General features: G+C 45.9%; 1 protein-coding gene across 2 annotated transcripts in view; it reads left to right on the forward strand.

Moving 5' to 3' along the window:
• Window positions 1-15,314, forward strand: part of PPP1R12B (protein phosphatase 1 regulatory subunit 12B) — a 137,139-nt gene that overhangs the window by 1,062 nt on the left and 120,763 nt on the right. The gene's annotated exons all lie outside the window — the stretch shown is intronic.

The raw sequence follows: 15,314 nt of genomic DNA on the forward strand, positions 1-15,314 counted from the left end.
CTTCATGAAGAAAATTTTCTGAGCACAAGATAGTGTAGATTAAGCATGTAGTGTAGCAACAGGAGTGGGGAAAAAAGCACAGCTCAGGAATAACATCTGGAACTAATGTGTTTGTAAAGAATAATGTGTTAACAGCACAAATAGCAGGATAGTTCTTGAGTTAATCAGGAGCTTTTCTTTGCTGGGCTGATGTTAGAGAAGCATTTGGGACTTGTACAAGGTGGTTTAGGAGCTTGCTGGCTCCTGGCTGTCAGGGAGCAAGGGGCAGGGAGATGTGTTCATTTTGGTTTAGGCTTCCAAAAATAAGTAGTGAAGTATGGAGCATGCAAGCTTACAGACTGTCAGGTTGAATGAGGCTTCAGCTGGCAAAGCAGTGACCTTTGTAATGGACGGGCCTTTTTCTTGGTTATTTGTGGAGTTTGGTGTAGCAATAGCAAATAAATTGCCCTGCATTGGTAGCCTCCAGCACAGCACGTGTACATTTATTATCAGGTAAATAAGTAGTCCTGTGGACACTGGTAAGAACCAGCCACTGAAAAGCAGGTTGTTCATTTTGACAGCCAAGAAGGGTGAATTTGAGGTGGAATTTAACATGGTAGAGTTGGGATGACTTCATAGGGGTTTCCAGCCAGGATGGATTGTGATCCCCTTGGAGGGGCCTGGCTCTGTACTCTGAGGTGTCTGGTGAGTGCTGGGTCTGATGGCAGGCACTGAGCTCAGCAAGGTCACACTCCTGCAGACTGTGGCAGGCCATGTATTGACAGGCAGGCTGCAAATTGAATTCTGTGTACGTAAAGGATACAGAATTGTACCATATGTGCCTTAGGAGCACAGTATCAGGTGACACTGACCAGTAACACCTAGGGCTTGATACTTGGAAGAGCTTGGATGAGTGAGTGGTGGAGCAGATGCTGGCAGTACCAGCCAGCTGCTTACGTGAAGTGTTTCTTCACAAACTTGACAGAAAGGGAGGGTGACCTTACTGGGGTTGGAATAAAAACTCTGTTCCAACGTCCCATGGCTGTAATAACAGTTTTGCTGAGGAGTGACAAGATATTCTTGCACACCCAAATGGAATAAACACTGTTTTGTAAAAGGTTTTGCTGTGCATGTGTATCCTCAGTCTGTAAATGTCTATCAGGTGAAAATGGTTATTAGCATGGCCGGGGAGGTTGTTGTGAGTTCCTTTCTCTGAACCTCTCCAAAACAGATTTGTTTTCGTGTTGCTTGGAGAATGGTGCTGCCTATGGTAAAGCATCAGCCAAGGCCAGTTGGGTTGGGGATCCCCAGAGCACTGGTTGACAGCTGAAATGATGTAGTGCAAGTGAGGATATTTAAATAACTTCTCTTAGTGTTAGAAACCATGTTACATTACAGGGCAGGTGGTAGTGACAGTCTGCCCTTGTCTAATACCTGTGCAACCAAATGGCCACTCAATGCAGAAGGAAATCCTACACATTGAAAGGAGCTGTCTTTGTTGACAGAAAGATCAGGTAAAATATTTTTCTTTGGTTAAATAATTTAGTACATGAGACTTGTTCTGGATGCGCATCAGGTCTTTTTAGGTAATGGAAGGGTTAACCAAGTCAATTGACTTAATTTGTCAGACTCGGCAGCTGCTCCCACAAAACCTAAGACCAATCTTACAAATCAGGTTAGTTTGTTTGAAGTGCAGGGTGGCCCCAATATTGTGTGTGTTCACAAAGGTAAAATTACACTTGCTCTGGTATCTGGGCCGCTGTGGCTAAGACCCATTGTGTGCTTGCTGTGTGAGAAGCTGCCTTGGCTATTTATAGCCACAAAGCTGTATTTTGAAAATACCCTTTTAAATTACAGTGATGTTTCTGAGCCTGCAGCCTGTGTCACTGCCCTCCTTGGAAGCATCAAGTGCCCCACAGACCTGCACCACAGACCGTGTCTGGAACCTGCAGGGTGGCTTCAGCTGTGCTTTGTCTACCTCAGTGCCTGCAGAATGTTGCTGGAGGAACATCAGTCGTGTATTTTCAATAATTAACTTAATTATATTCACTGACTTATTTTTGACAATGATTTTGTGTCTAATGCAAAATGGAACGGGAGATATTAGTTAAATGTGAGTGAACATTTAGAAACCATCAAGAAAGCAGCTACCAGTTGGTGAAATGAGCTATTGGTGGCAGTTGAACTTCTCTGGTGTTTGCAGGTGGTGGGAAATGGGAATGAACTGCTCCTCTGTCTCCTGGGTGACAGATAAAACCAAAGAGTAAACTCTGTGGAAATTGAGTCTTAAGGGAAAAACATTCTGCTGCTTCTAGTTGGTGAAGCATCTCCCAGTGTAATAATAGCAATGCTTGGTTGTCTTCAAGGACTGGTTCACAAAGGATGACAGCAAAGATTGTTTATCCTCTGTCTGCCCTTTGATGATTTACTCTCTGTTTCCCTTTGGCCTATTCCAAGGAGCAGTGAGTTGCTCATGAAATAGCTCCTGTGTCATTTACAGCACTCTGCAGTACCTTGGTGCTTGCTGTTGACTTTGTTTTCAGGTGCTGGGTGCCTGTGATAATTCAGGAGCTGCTTCCTGAATAGTCAGGTACTTTGTGCAGTAACTCTGGGTTAGGTGGAGGCTGTTTGTTGTTCTCAGTTTGTTATTCCTCCTTCTGAGCCAGAGCTGTAAAACTGCAGGCATGTCTGGGTGTTCCTCAGAGCTTTAGAAGGTGGCATCTGTGTCAAAAGGTTTGGACAATTTTCAGGTGCTGCTCAGCAAGTTTGCAATTTCCTCATACAGGTTGTGTGCAGCTGTAACAAAGCAGGAAGCAGCAGGATTTTTGGACAGTCCAGAAACCAGACAGAGATATTAGAGAGCACCCTGCCCATCACAGCAGTCTGGAGACTGTTGGAAGGGTCACTGAGGTGCTGACACTGGGACAAGATCTGGAGACTGAGGGGGAAGGAGGAAAGGATTCCCACCCCACTTCCATGCTCAGCATTAAACCATGTCCCTAGGTCCCACAACTGTACACTTTCTGAACACTTTCAGGGGTGGTGACTCCTTTGCCAGGGCCTGACCACCCTTTTGGCAAGGACTTTTCCATAAGATTCAACCTAAACCTCCCCTGGCACAGCCTGAGGCTGTTTTCCCATCCTGTCCCTGTTCCCTGGGAGCTGATCCCCCCCAGCTGTCCCCTCCTGTCAGGAGCTGTGCAGAGCCACAAGGTCCCCCCTGAGCCTCCTTTTCTCCAGGCTGAGCCCCTTCCCAGCTCCCTCAGCTGCTCCAGCCCCTTCCCCAGCTCCCTTCCCTTCTCTGGACACAGAATTTCTTAATCCCTGAAAGGTAGCAGCCAGTCTGTGCCTTGAAAGGTGAGGAGATAACACAACTTCCAGTTGCATGATAACTCTGGAATGAATGTTCAGGTGCCCATCTTTGGGGCATCACAGCTGTGTTTTAAGGTAGTTCAGCTTCTGATCTTTAAGTTGGTGATGATAGCCTCATAAATCAGGCTGCATTTTTTAAGATTGGGTGGCTGCATTGCCTAAAAATACATTCATTCCTGGAATAGAAGGTTATCTAGGGAGAGTCATACCTTTCCCACTGTGCTGTGCAGAGTTCTTCTCTGAAGGTGTTCTTCTGCCAGGAAAAATAAAAGTTGCAATCTTCTTGTGCTGCATGTAACACTGCTTGTCAAAGTGAAATATGGCACTGTCAAAAATAGGGTTTATCACTGGGGTGAGTGGAATGGGATTTTTGGGTTTCAGTTGTAAATGGGAATTTAGTAGCATGTACCATCCCACAGGGCTCAGAATAAAGTGAGATAGCTTGGAAAATGGCTACAGTACACAAGGAATTTATGAGACAAAATAGTTAAAATCTGCAGTGCTGTTTTATCAACCTCGTCCTTTTATTTTCCTCCTTTTGGCTTACTCAGTCCCTGTTTTGCCTTGATACTTTCATCAAGGGTTCAATTGTGTTTCCCTTGCATCTCTATTTCCAAGCAATCTCCTGAGTGGGCAGAATGAACTGTAGACTACACAAGCTAACCTTGAGCTGCAGTTAGAGCCTGGGAGAGCTGCTGCTCCTGGCAGCAGGGCAGGAGCCTTCCTGCTTTGCTTTGGGGCACTTTCAGCTGCTTGCTTTGGCTTCTGGAAGCTGAAGACAACCACATCATTTACTCAGTACTGGGTGCCTGGGAGGAAACTGCATTTTAGTAAGTAAATGGGTGTTTGGGAGGGGAAATGTGCATCTTCATTGCTTCCTTCCTCAGCCTTTGTTTGTCCTCCCCAGTGATTCCATGTGTCAGGCTCTGCTGCTCCCCATAAACCCTGAGCAGGGGAGCTGGTGGGATTTGCAGCAACAGCTTCCTTCATGGCAGCAGCTGGAAGTGCTGACCCTGGTCCCTTAGTGCTGCGTGTGGAAAAGTTCTCATCTCCACTAGAGCTGCTGGGCAGTCTGGAGTCCTGGCCTCATTGGAAAGCAAAGGTGTTTTAGGGAAATGGAAGGCTCATTTGGAAAGCAAAGGTGTTTTAGGGAAAGCTTGTTATGCCTAATGTGTGCTGAAAGCTTTCTGACTCGTGCTAATGAAATTCTTGAGCCTGCATCAGAGATGGAGACAAGTTTTCCATGCTGCATACTTGTCTGAATCAACATGGCTCGATAAGATTGAAAGCCAGCTCAGCAGAAATGCAGGAATTAGCAATGAATGCAGTGCCTGGCCAGTCCCTGCTCCAGCAGCACAGCTCCTGCTGCCATGGCTGGAAACATTCAGTGTTTGTGCTCAAACATTCAGTACATTTATGTGCACAACTCTCAGCTGTAAGCTAGATGAAGCTCCCATCATCCTGGCATTATTTTTTTGCAATTTATAATGTCTTTTGCTTATTTTAACAGGGAGTGTTTGGGCTGGGATCTGTTTCTATTTCAAACAGTTTTAGAGATTTAGAATTCAGGCTTGGTACTGTGGGGCTTGTGAGACATCACAAGTGCTGTGCTTTGTAATATACTGAGATAATAACTGACTAATATTAAAATATAGGACTTCTGAATTGGTATGCTGGCTCCCAGTTGAGGATTATTATATACCATAAGTCAAAAAGGCCTGTCAGACTGTGCATATTAGAGCCATCAGTTTTAAGAAGGCTGGGAGAAGGGAATATTATGTAAGTGGTTGTATAAATTGATATTTATTCTCTCTAACTTTTGAATACAAATGAAGGCAGGTGGAGCATTAAATATTCTGAAACATGTTTTTTAAAAAAATGTATTTGTGCAGAGGGTTGGGGTAAAGAATGAAAGAGAAACCCAGAGCCTTTCAGGGGAATGGCAGCCCCTGCTATGCAGTGACAGGATCCCAGCTGAGTGAACCTTTTGACCTAGTGATGATGGGATGGTGAGGGTGCCCAGTATAAATCCTGGGGCCTGAGTCTGCAGTTTATTTTCAGCTGTCCTTCTGTAGGGAGGTGCCACAGCTGTCCCTGCAATCTCCTTTCTTGGGCTGCAGCAAACTGATCTGCACGGGGAGGAAGGTGCAGCTTGCCCGAGGAGCTGGGCCATGGGCCTTAGCAGGAAAAATTCACTTGCTGAAAATCTGAGAGCAGGTTGGACAAGACTTGGAGCAGACTGGCCTAGTGGGAGGTGTTCTGTCCATGGCATGGTGTTCAGTGAGATGAACTTTAAGGTCCCTTCCAACCCACACCAGTCTGTGATTCTGTGAAGGATTTAGTGGGGATTTATGTGTTTGTTTTCATGGGGTTCACTTCAGCATGAATGGACTTAAGAACAAGCTCATGGTGAGTGTAGTCTGTCCAGGCCTGTGCAGAGATGCTTCAAGCTGCTGTGAACTTCAAATGGGAGCAGTGGAAGCCAGAGCGTGGCTGTGAGATGAAGCTCCAACCTGCACAGCTTCAGGGAGCCACATTTTATTTCCTTCTTCCCCTCCTGAGATGTTCCCCCTCTCACTGTAGTGAAACACAACCTTTCTTAAATACCTAAGGCTTCAAATGATTTTCAGAGGAAATTTGCTTTTCTGCATTTCCAGGCTAATGAGCACAATACCACACATAGCCAGATCCTTGCAATCAGGCTTCTCTTTTCACATCAAGCTGACAATCAAGGGCATCAAAATTCCTGATTGAGACACCTACACAATTTTTCATGTCAGTTTTCATTCATAATAATTATAACATGCAGTGCTTACAGGTGATCAATATTTTAGAAAATACATCTGTGTGTTCTCTTGTTAAATATTTTCCTTGTTAAACAAATTTTGGAAAAATCAGTCTCCTTCCAGCTTTAAACTCTAAGTTTAAATATAGTCTTTGCTGCTCTGAAAACCAAAATAACTGAAAATTCACTCTTTGAGAGTAAATGGTATGATTTATTTTCCTTTAATGCTGATTTGTTTGGGATTTTTGTAACTTGTTTCCTGTGGCTGGACAAAATAAAGCACTCTTAACTTCTAGGAGTTTCACTGGAAATGTTTCTATAATACAATAAGCTGACCTTGCAGAGGGACACAAGCAGCTTCAGCGTTGCTTTTCCAGCATTCAGCCTTGCTCATAAATCTTTGTGAGATGTACAGAATGCAGAGTGACCACCTGCCATTAGCTTTTTATGTGTCACTGCCTTTTCAGGGTAAAACTAAACCTGGTCCCTGTTTGATCCCCTGAGCCAGAGCATTGATTTGCCACAGTGATTGCTCACCATCCATTTCTGGAATCTCTCTGAAGCCACCTCCTATTTATAATTTGCCATTCCCTGCTGTATCAGTTAATGTGGTTTTGTATCAAAGACTGGTGGGTTTTACATCTGAAACGTGGGATAGCAGCAAGTCCTGGTCCAGGCTTGTCCAAACACAAGTGCTGGCTCAGTGAGGGGACTCCAGCAGTGCTTTAGGGAGGTGAGGTGAGTGTGTGTGGGCTCTGCCCATACCCAGCTTACGTCTGTTTGGTTTGGACCTGTAAATGGAGTAGCATCCCCCAGAGGAATGTAAACCAGCATGAAGCTGGTAGGGCCTGCACAGGGGGCTGCTTCCAGTTCACCACGTGGGCTTTGTGCTTGAATTGAAGCATCCAGAAGTGCTGCTGGTTTCATTCTGAAGTCAAAGTATGAAGCATCTTCATCTTCCAGGATTTCAATTCATATGGATTGACATCCTTACCCAAAATGGCTATTAATTATGAATTATCTTGAGTGACAATTATAAAAAGCAGGAACTTTATTTAAAAAGTGGCTTTTTATACAGGCAGATAGCAATAGGACAAGGGGGAACACTTTTAAGCTACAAGGGAAGAGGTTTAGATTGGATATTGGGAAAAAAGTCTTCCCTGTGGAGGTGGGGAGGCCTTGGCACAGGGTGCCCAAAGAAGCTGTGGCTGTCCCACCCCTGGAAGTGTCCATGGCCAGGTTGGACAGGACTTGGAGCCACCTGGTCTAATGGAAGGTGTCCCTGCCCATGGCAGGGAATGGAACTGGATGAATTTTAAGTTCCCTTCAAACCCAAACCAGCTGGATTCTGTGATCTCTGACAATTTAATACTTTATGTGTGACATGTAAATAGGGATTTTCCCCATAGAAGGTTGGTGGGACAGGGGAGCTCTAACCCAGCTGTGAGTGCTGTGGCTTGCTTTAATTGTTTTAGTAAACCCAAATATATATGTGTGTATATATGTATATATTATATCATTGCTCTGAGTTACATCATCAGCAGAGACCCTGCCTGTGCCAACAGAAATAATCAGAATATTTACTTTAAATACTGTTGTGGTACTGGAGGATGAAATGTTCTAAATTTTTATCTAACAAGCTATTGTTTTACCCCATTTGCTCTGTGGTTCCTGTGAGATGACACACTCAGTGTAGACAGCTTTGGTGTTTTTTGGATAGCACCTAAATCTGAGCTACTGGTTACATTAGCAGAACAAACACATGTCCAGGAAGAGGTGCACATCCTGAGCCTGGGTAGGAGTCTGGCTGCACCTGTGACACACTTCATGCTTGCCAAGTGTGTGATTTAATTTTTTTTCAAGTGCTGTGAACATGCCTGTGGTGGTTTCTGCAGCAGTGAGCCCTAGGCCTTTTCTTGAGCCTTTTAATGAACATCACAAATGATGTTGGTATGACTGACATGTTGGTTTAATGTAATCATTTGTGTTATCAAAAAACATTCCACAGGCCAAGATGCTTTCAAAGCAACTTGATGGCAGTGAAATGCTACATTCTAGCCTATTACCAGATCATCTTCCATTTTTATGTGCAATGTGGCTTTTAAGAGTCTGCAGCAAATATGTCAAGCAGAATTATGGTTTCTGGGCTGAAATAGCTCTCTAGAACAGAGGTAGAAAGAGCTGCTGACTTGCTGGGTTAAACCTTCAAAGGGGGTTCCATCACTTGATGCTGGCTCTCAGTTCTTCCCTGGCTTCATGCTCCCTCCCTGTGTTCTCAGGAAGCTGACTGATCTGCTCCATGCTTCAGCCAGCTCCACTTAGTGTGGGCTGATGTTCTCATCACACCCTTTTAGGGGATTCTGTGTACCCTGCAAGGCTTTGAAAGGTAGAAGTTGTGTTCAAAGGGACTCTTTCAAAGGCTTTTGAGAGGCAGAAAGTCACTGTTGAGTTGCAGAGTCTTCCAGACAGTTGTATGGATTATCTGCAGGAGCAGTTTATTGTGTCTGTCTGGCCTCTGTCCCCTTGTTCTCCCTGAGAGCTTGGCAGGTTTGCTGCAGAGCTGAGAGAGCTGTCCCAGGGTGTGCTGGTGCAAGAGCAATTCTGTCCTGGGCAGGGCACTGTTCATAAACCCTGCATCAGCCCCTTTCTGCAGGCTGTGCAGGTCCCTCTGAGAAGGATCTCCTGCCCCAGCCATGCCAGCACTTTGGTATCATCTGCAGACTTGGTGAGAACCCTCTCTGTCCCATAATTGGTGTTAATTGAGTTTGTTAACGAAGACGTGGATTTGTATTGACCCCATATCAGCCCTGAGGGATGCTGCTGGTGATCAGCTGCTGGCTGGACTTTGTACAGCTTTTGAGCCTGATATTCTCACCAGTGTCAGTCACCTGCTTCTGCAGTCCAGCTCCTGCCTGTTGAACACTGGCAGAGATGTGTCAAATGTGTACCACACCTGCTCTCCTGTCTTCCACACAGGCAGCTTGGAGGGCAATCAAGTTAGGCAAGATTTGCCACTGGTAAATCCACGCTGGCTGTTCCACCTGCTGCTGGAAATGGCTGTCAGGAGGATTTATTACACAGCCTTTGCAGGGGCTACAGTGAGACTGAGATGTGTGATGTTCCCTGGATCCTTCTAACATGGTGGGGTGGTGTTTGCATGTCATCAGGCCTCCCTTTGTCACCATGACGTTTGAAAGTTGATAGTGATTTGCATCTCCCTCTTAAGCCATGTCTGCATCCCACCTTGTCTCAAAAGTGTTCCACGGTCATTCCTTCCCCTTCTCTCCCTGGGTCTGGGCTCTGGTGCTGCACAGTGGGGCTAACAGGACACGTCTGTGCTTCCTGGGACCTGCACTTGGTCTGTTCCCTCGAGCATGTGTCCCTCCTGTAGGACCAGGGCTGTCATCAGGAGCACTGCTGGAGTTGTGGGCCTGCAGGGAGCTTCAGCCATACTGGCCTCTGACTCTGCAGTGACTGTAAGACATCCCTAGAATCACAGAACTAGGGAAGGGTTTGGGTTGGAGCAGCCCTTAAGGATTGTCTTGTTCCAGCCATGGCAGGGGCATTTTCCACTGAATCCGGTTGTTCAAAGCCCTGTCCAACCTGGCCTTGGACACTTGCAGGGTTGGGAGCACAAACTAACCATTTGTAGGGCATTTTCCTGATTTCCTCATTTCCCTGATTTTCCCCTCCACCAGCCCTGCCCTGCCTCTCCCCATCCCCCTCTACAAAATGCAAGTTTCATGGTGAAGTCCCTGCCAGGAGGGAAATAGGAGATGTTCTTTCCACTTGACTTGTCTCCTGTTCTTCAGCACTCAGTCCTGCAGGAGCAGCCAGTGAGCACTAGCTGTTGTGTCATGCCTGTGGTGCCTTCCCTGCTTTTTGGTGCAAACTTGCACAGCACTTCACCCTCAGTTCCAGTTCAGTTCTGAGGCACGTTGTGACCTCTGTTCTTCAGGAGCAGACACACAATCAGCAGTGCTGCTTCCTCATGTTTCCAGGAGAGATGATAGCTGTAGATTTCTGCTTTCTGCTACCACTTTGGTAAATGTTTCTTCCCCATCCTGCACAGACATTAGTAGCTCCTAAGGTTGGAGGTATTCTCTTATAGAACTTGGCTGTCTTAATTTTGTTAATGGGCTTAGCAATTGCTTCCAGTTGCTGAGGAATGCTTCTCGCTGCTACAGTGTGCTGACACTGTAGGAAATGCTACAGAGCTGAACAGACATTTTTGGTTCCTGAGCCCACTTTAGTGGAGCCCTTTCTACTTCCAGCCCAGCTACCAATTTAATCACTGCTGCACTTCAGATATTAAGTGTTGCTCAGTGCTCTCTGAATATGGGAAGGGAGTGCAGGAGGCACCAGGTAGGGGCTGGGCTCTGGGGAGGATGCACAGCCTGTCAGTGACAGCTGCTCAAGACTGAGCAGCCATAAGACTGAAAAGCTCAACTTGGTCCTTGCAAAAAAGAATGTCCCTATCCCACTTGTTAACTCCATGAGCCTGTCACAAGTCAGTCCCATGTGCCCAGCTGACACATGTGCCACCCTGGGGAGCTGGGTTTGAGTAGCTTTGAGTGCCAGAGCTTTGTGCAGGCACAGCCTTGCTTCTGCCAGCAGATGAGGAGACTGGGTGGGTTGGAGTCAGTGGCACTTGAGGTTTGGAGACCAGCAGGCAGGGCAGTGAGGGGAGAGCAGGGCTTGGCAGCTGCAGTCCCTCTCTTGGACCAAGTGGAATAGCCTCTGGCTGGGAGGGGAAGGAACCAGCGAGGATAGCAGCCCTGTTTGACAGCTTGTGGCTCTGTGTTCCTTTGCATAGTCCTGGGTGGGACTGTTTGTTTGCTCTTCCTGGGCAGTTCCACCATGTGTTGGCTGCTCTGCATCCCCAGTGCTACTCCAGGGCTGCCCAGATGCTTTCTGGACCAAAGTGCTGCTCTGGAGCTTCAAACTTCCCTGGAGCTGTTGAGCTTGTGCCAGTCCCTGTGTTGCTTTCCTATCAACTGCCATTTGTTTCCCAGACCCTCTAGTAACCTAATCTGATTAATTCAGTGAAAAGCTGAAAGGCAGTAGAGTTCCTGCTGGGTCCTCAGGGGTCCACTTTTCATCCAAGAAGGCCAGTGGTGTCCTGGGGTGCATTGGGATGAGCATTCCCAGCAGGTCAGGGAGGGATCCTGCCCCTCTGCCCAGCCCTGGGGAGGCACATCTGGAGTGCTGTGTCCAGGTCTGGGCTCCTCAGGACAGGACCTCCCTCCTCAGGAGGGACCTGGAGCTCCTGGTTTGGGGCCAGCAGAGGCTGCAGAGATGAGAAAGGGCCTGGAGCATCTCCCTGCCAAGGAAAGGCTGAGGGAGCTGGGGCTGTTCAGCCTTGAGAGGAGATAACTGAGATGAGATCTCATTCCTGTCTGTGTCTGCAGGGAGGGCTCAGAGCAGGGCCCAGGCTCTGCTCCCTGGGGCCCAGCACTGGCACAGGAGGAATGGACAGCAGCTGATGCCCAGGGAGTTCCACCTGGACATGAGGCAGAACTTCATCCCTGGGCAGTGATGGAGCCATGAGCAGGCTGCCCAGAGAGGTGTAGAGTCCCTTCCCTGGGGATATCTCAGACTGTTCCAGACAATCCTGGGCCTTGTGCTCTGGGATGACTCTGCCTGAGCAGGGAGGTGGGACCACATGAGCCACTGGGGTCCTCTCCATCCTGACACATCCTGTGATTCTGTGGTGCCCAGTGCCATCTGAGCTGCCCCCAAAATGCTGCTGTAGACAGAGGTGCTCAGGTATTGGTGTGTCAGCCCTCTGTGCAAAGGCTCTGGGCATGAACTTTCCAAATTCCAGGTTAGATCAGACCTGGACACACCTCTGCTGGGGTTTGCCCCTTCCCTGTTCCCACACACATGATCTGGAGGGTGGGGTGTACAGGGAGAATGGGTTTGTGAGGGTGAGCATATTTGCTGCACACACATGGTACTCCGGCAAACATCTACACACTGGACCTATGAAACAGGACTTCCAATGAAGAAAATAGAAAAGTGATGATCTAGAAGAATTTAAATCTAATTATTTCAAATTGGAAAGAATGATATATTGTTCTTGTGACATATCTTTTATATGTTGTGGCCTGTGTGCATTCTCTTCTCTATCATAAATCATTGTTATAGGTACATGCTCTATTCAGGGAGCACACTGTGTCTGTTTTTGAGGGGATTTTTTTGAATGTATTGGGAGAATCTGAGTCTTGGATACAGCTCAAGAGAATAGTTTCAAATGACAAATCTGTCCCACTTTTGGCATTGTGTGCTGAATAGTTTTGTAGTGTTTACTCAGTGATACCAGGGCTGTGTGCTGTCAGTCTTTCCTGTACAAACATCTCTTAATATAAAAAATTAAAGTTCAGCTTTCTGAGCGTTCCCAAGCTGTAGTATTGACAGAACAGGTTCCAGAACTGCTCAGACAAATGAGAAGTATCAGGTCTTCAGCATCAGTTGGATCTGGCACACGAAGTCACTGAGCTGTTATCCACTGTGTGTGATGTATCATTTAAAGCAGCTACCAGGGGATGTCTGCAGGAAATGAGAGTTTCAAAAGGGACTCCAAGAACCTGGGGGGTGATGAACCCAAAGCAGGCAACAAGCATGTGGAGAGGAGAAATCTGGTGGAGATGGTGTGTTTGGATTTTTAAAACACTTTTGACAATATCCCTCTATGGAAGCTCTGAGAAACAAAGCTGTTGTGAAATAAAGAGATCTTATTAATTACTGTCTGAAAGAGAGAGCACAAAGGCTGGCAATAAGGGGTCAGTTTGCAGAAGGAAGGAGAGTTATCCTGTGCATCTCCTCTGCAGTCTGTGCTGCTCTGCACACCTTTGTGTGAGGCAGGAAAGGTGAAATAAATAGGGCAGGAGATCTTTCTCCTTTTTAATGTCTTTATTAAAAATCAGCTTGGGTGGGAAGAGCCGATGGGTCACGCTCACACCACCGCTGCTCCCAGGGGAGGTATGGAGGAGGAGGAGTAAAAGTGCAGCTGTGTCCGCTGCTCTGCAGGCAGAGCTGGGATTCCATCCTCACAAGAGCATCAGGAGATGCCCATTTTTTAGTTTGACATTCAGGGTCCTCTTTCTAGCATCCTTTTAGATTAGGGTGAAAGATAAAAAGGGTCTTAGCAGACACTGGATTTGGTTCCTCACCTCTAGACATCACTTTGCTCTCTTAATTCCATGGTGGCTCGTTGGTTTAGGGGTTTTTCCTGCTAGATTTGGTGAGGGGTTTCCACATTTGCATGTCACCTCCTCCTCACAGTCCCAGGTGCCACCTTCCAGGAAGCAGCAGGGGGATACTCAACAAAGGGGATTTCTAACTATCAACAACAGGTGATTAAAGGAAAACTATTAACAGCAGGTGATTGCAACATGAAATTATTAACAACAAATAGTTAAAACTCCAACTTAGCAGCAATTGGTTTAACCTGTTAACTCTGCAACTTTTTTTACCAAGTGGACAACTTTTCTACTCATAACAAAGGGAATAGAGCAAGGTCACAGTTTGCAAAGGTTCCTGCACAGTCAAGGTACTGAAGTGTGAGCTGGCCCTGAGGGGTTCTGCATTGGCCAATTCACTGATAAAATGGCTGGCAAAATTTGGTCTGTAAATTGGGAAACAGTGGCTGCCAATCCAGCTGTCACAGCTGGGAAAGCTTGTATTGGGCTCATGTGTAGATTAGTATGTGCAGTTCTCTTTCTACCACCTCAAAAAAAATATGTAGTGAAGGGAAAGAGATGGGAAATAACATCAAAGGGATCAAAGACATGGATTGGGTTCTATACCAGGAAAGAGCAGAACTTTGTGATTTTTTTCTGACTGACAGAAAGCCACAAGAACAGATAGGATAAAGGTTTCCAAAATTATATGTAAAATGGCATTAGGGATGTTCAGTTTTTCCTACAAGGAGGGATTTAAGGACATCAGAGTTTTAAAACAAACACTTTTTCTCATCCAGTGTAAAATTCAGCTGTGGAACTAATTGCTTTAGGACACAGCTCATGCCAAAAGCTTCAGTGTGTTCAGAATCTGCATAGTGAGTACAATTCTAGCTGTGTAAATTAAGCTCTGGATTGCCAAGCTCTAGGATGGGTGGAAGATATGAAAAGCAGTTAATAATAAAAACAGTATTTAGTGCAGGTGAAGTCAAGAAGAGAAAATAAGATATGGGAAAACTAGTAAGGCCAAAAACCTTCTCAAATGTTAAAGCAAAAGTTTCAGAATTAAAACCTGGTGCTTTTTAGAGGGCTCATAACACTGTCCTGCAGAAATTGTGGCAGTTCTGCTTAGTGCTTAGTGGGCAATTTTATTGAATTTTTGGTAACTTGCTGCAGTGGTGTGAAGTTTGTATTTCATAATATCCTCTAAACTAGAAAAAGTATGTATATGTGTGGGATATCATCTCACTAATCCAGGAGGTTTTGAGCATTTTTCTCTTCCTGGCTCATAGTGGACTAAATTGAACATCTGACTGAACACAGTGTCCCAGTGTTCATGCAAGGATGGATTTCCTCTTTCTTCATCATCTGCACTGGCTTTTCTTTTCATTCTTGGATGAGTGACAAACAGAATTTGACCTTCACAGCCCTAAATGGTTTGTCTTTTAGATGAACATCACTTGAGTCATTCTGAACAAGCATTCCCTCGTGCTGAAAAAGATAAGTGGTAAATGTGTCTGTCTCTGATGAGAGACTTCAGGGCTGTGCCAGCCTGTGCAGCAGCAGAGCCAGGGTTTGAACTTCAGAGCATATTGCAAGAGTTATTTTTGTTCCCTTATATTAATAGCTGCTGTAGAAGGAGCCCTGTGCTTAAGGCCAAATCCTGTCTTACACTTACTCTGAGTATTGGCTTCTCTACAGTCTACAACTCTGTCCTCAAAATCCATTCTTTTCCATTTAGTTTAGGTGCTGTCAGTCTGTGAGGAAATGGTTCAATGTTGCAGAAAGTGAACAAGGAATAAAACATTGATTGTAGTCCTTGGGAGGGGATCCATATGCTGACAGCACACCCAACTTCCTCCAAATTGTGATTGGAATTTCAGTTCAAGCCCTGGCCTAAACAAGAACTGCTGCATCTTTTAAATTACAGTCTTGTGGTGATGAAACAAACCTTCAGAGTCCTGGAGATTGGGTGATACCTATTGTTGACAAAG

The sequence above is a fragment of the Melozone crissalis genome, unplaced genomic scaffold (genome assembly GCF_028551555.1).
Source record: "Melozone crissalis strain CALT ecotype California unplaced genomic scaffold, PUWL_Pcris_2 ptg000086l_1, whole genome shotgun sequence".
Lineage (NCBI taxonomy): Eukaryota > Metazoa > Chordata > Aves > Passeriformes > Passerellidae > Melozone > Melozone crissalis.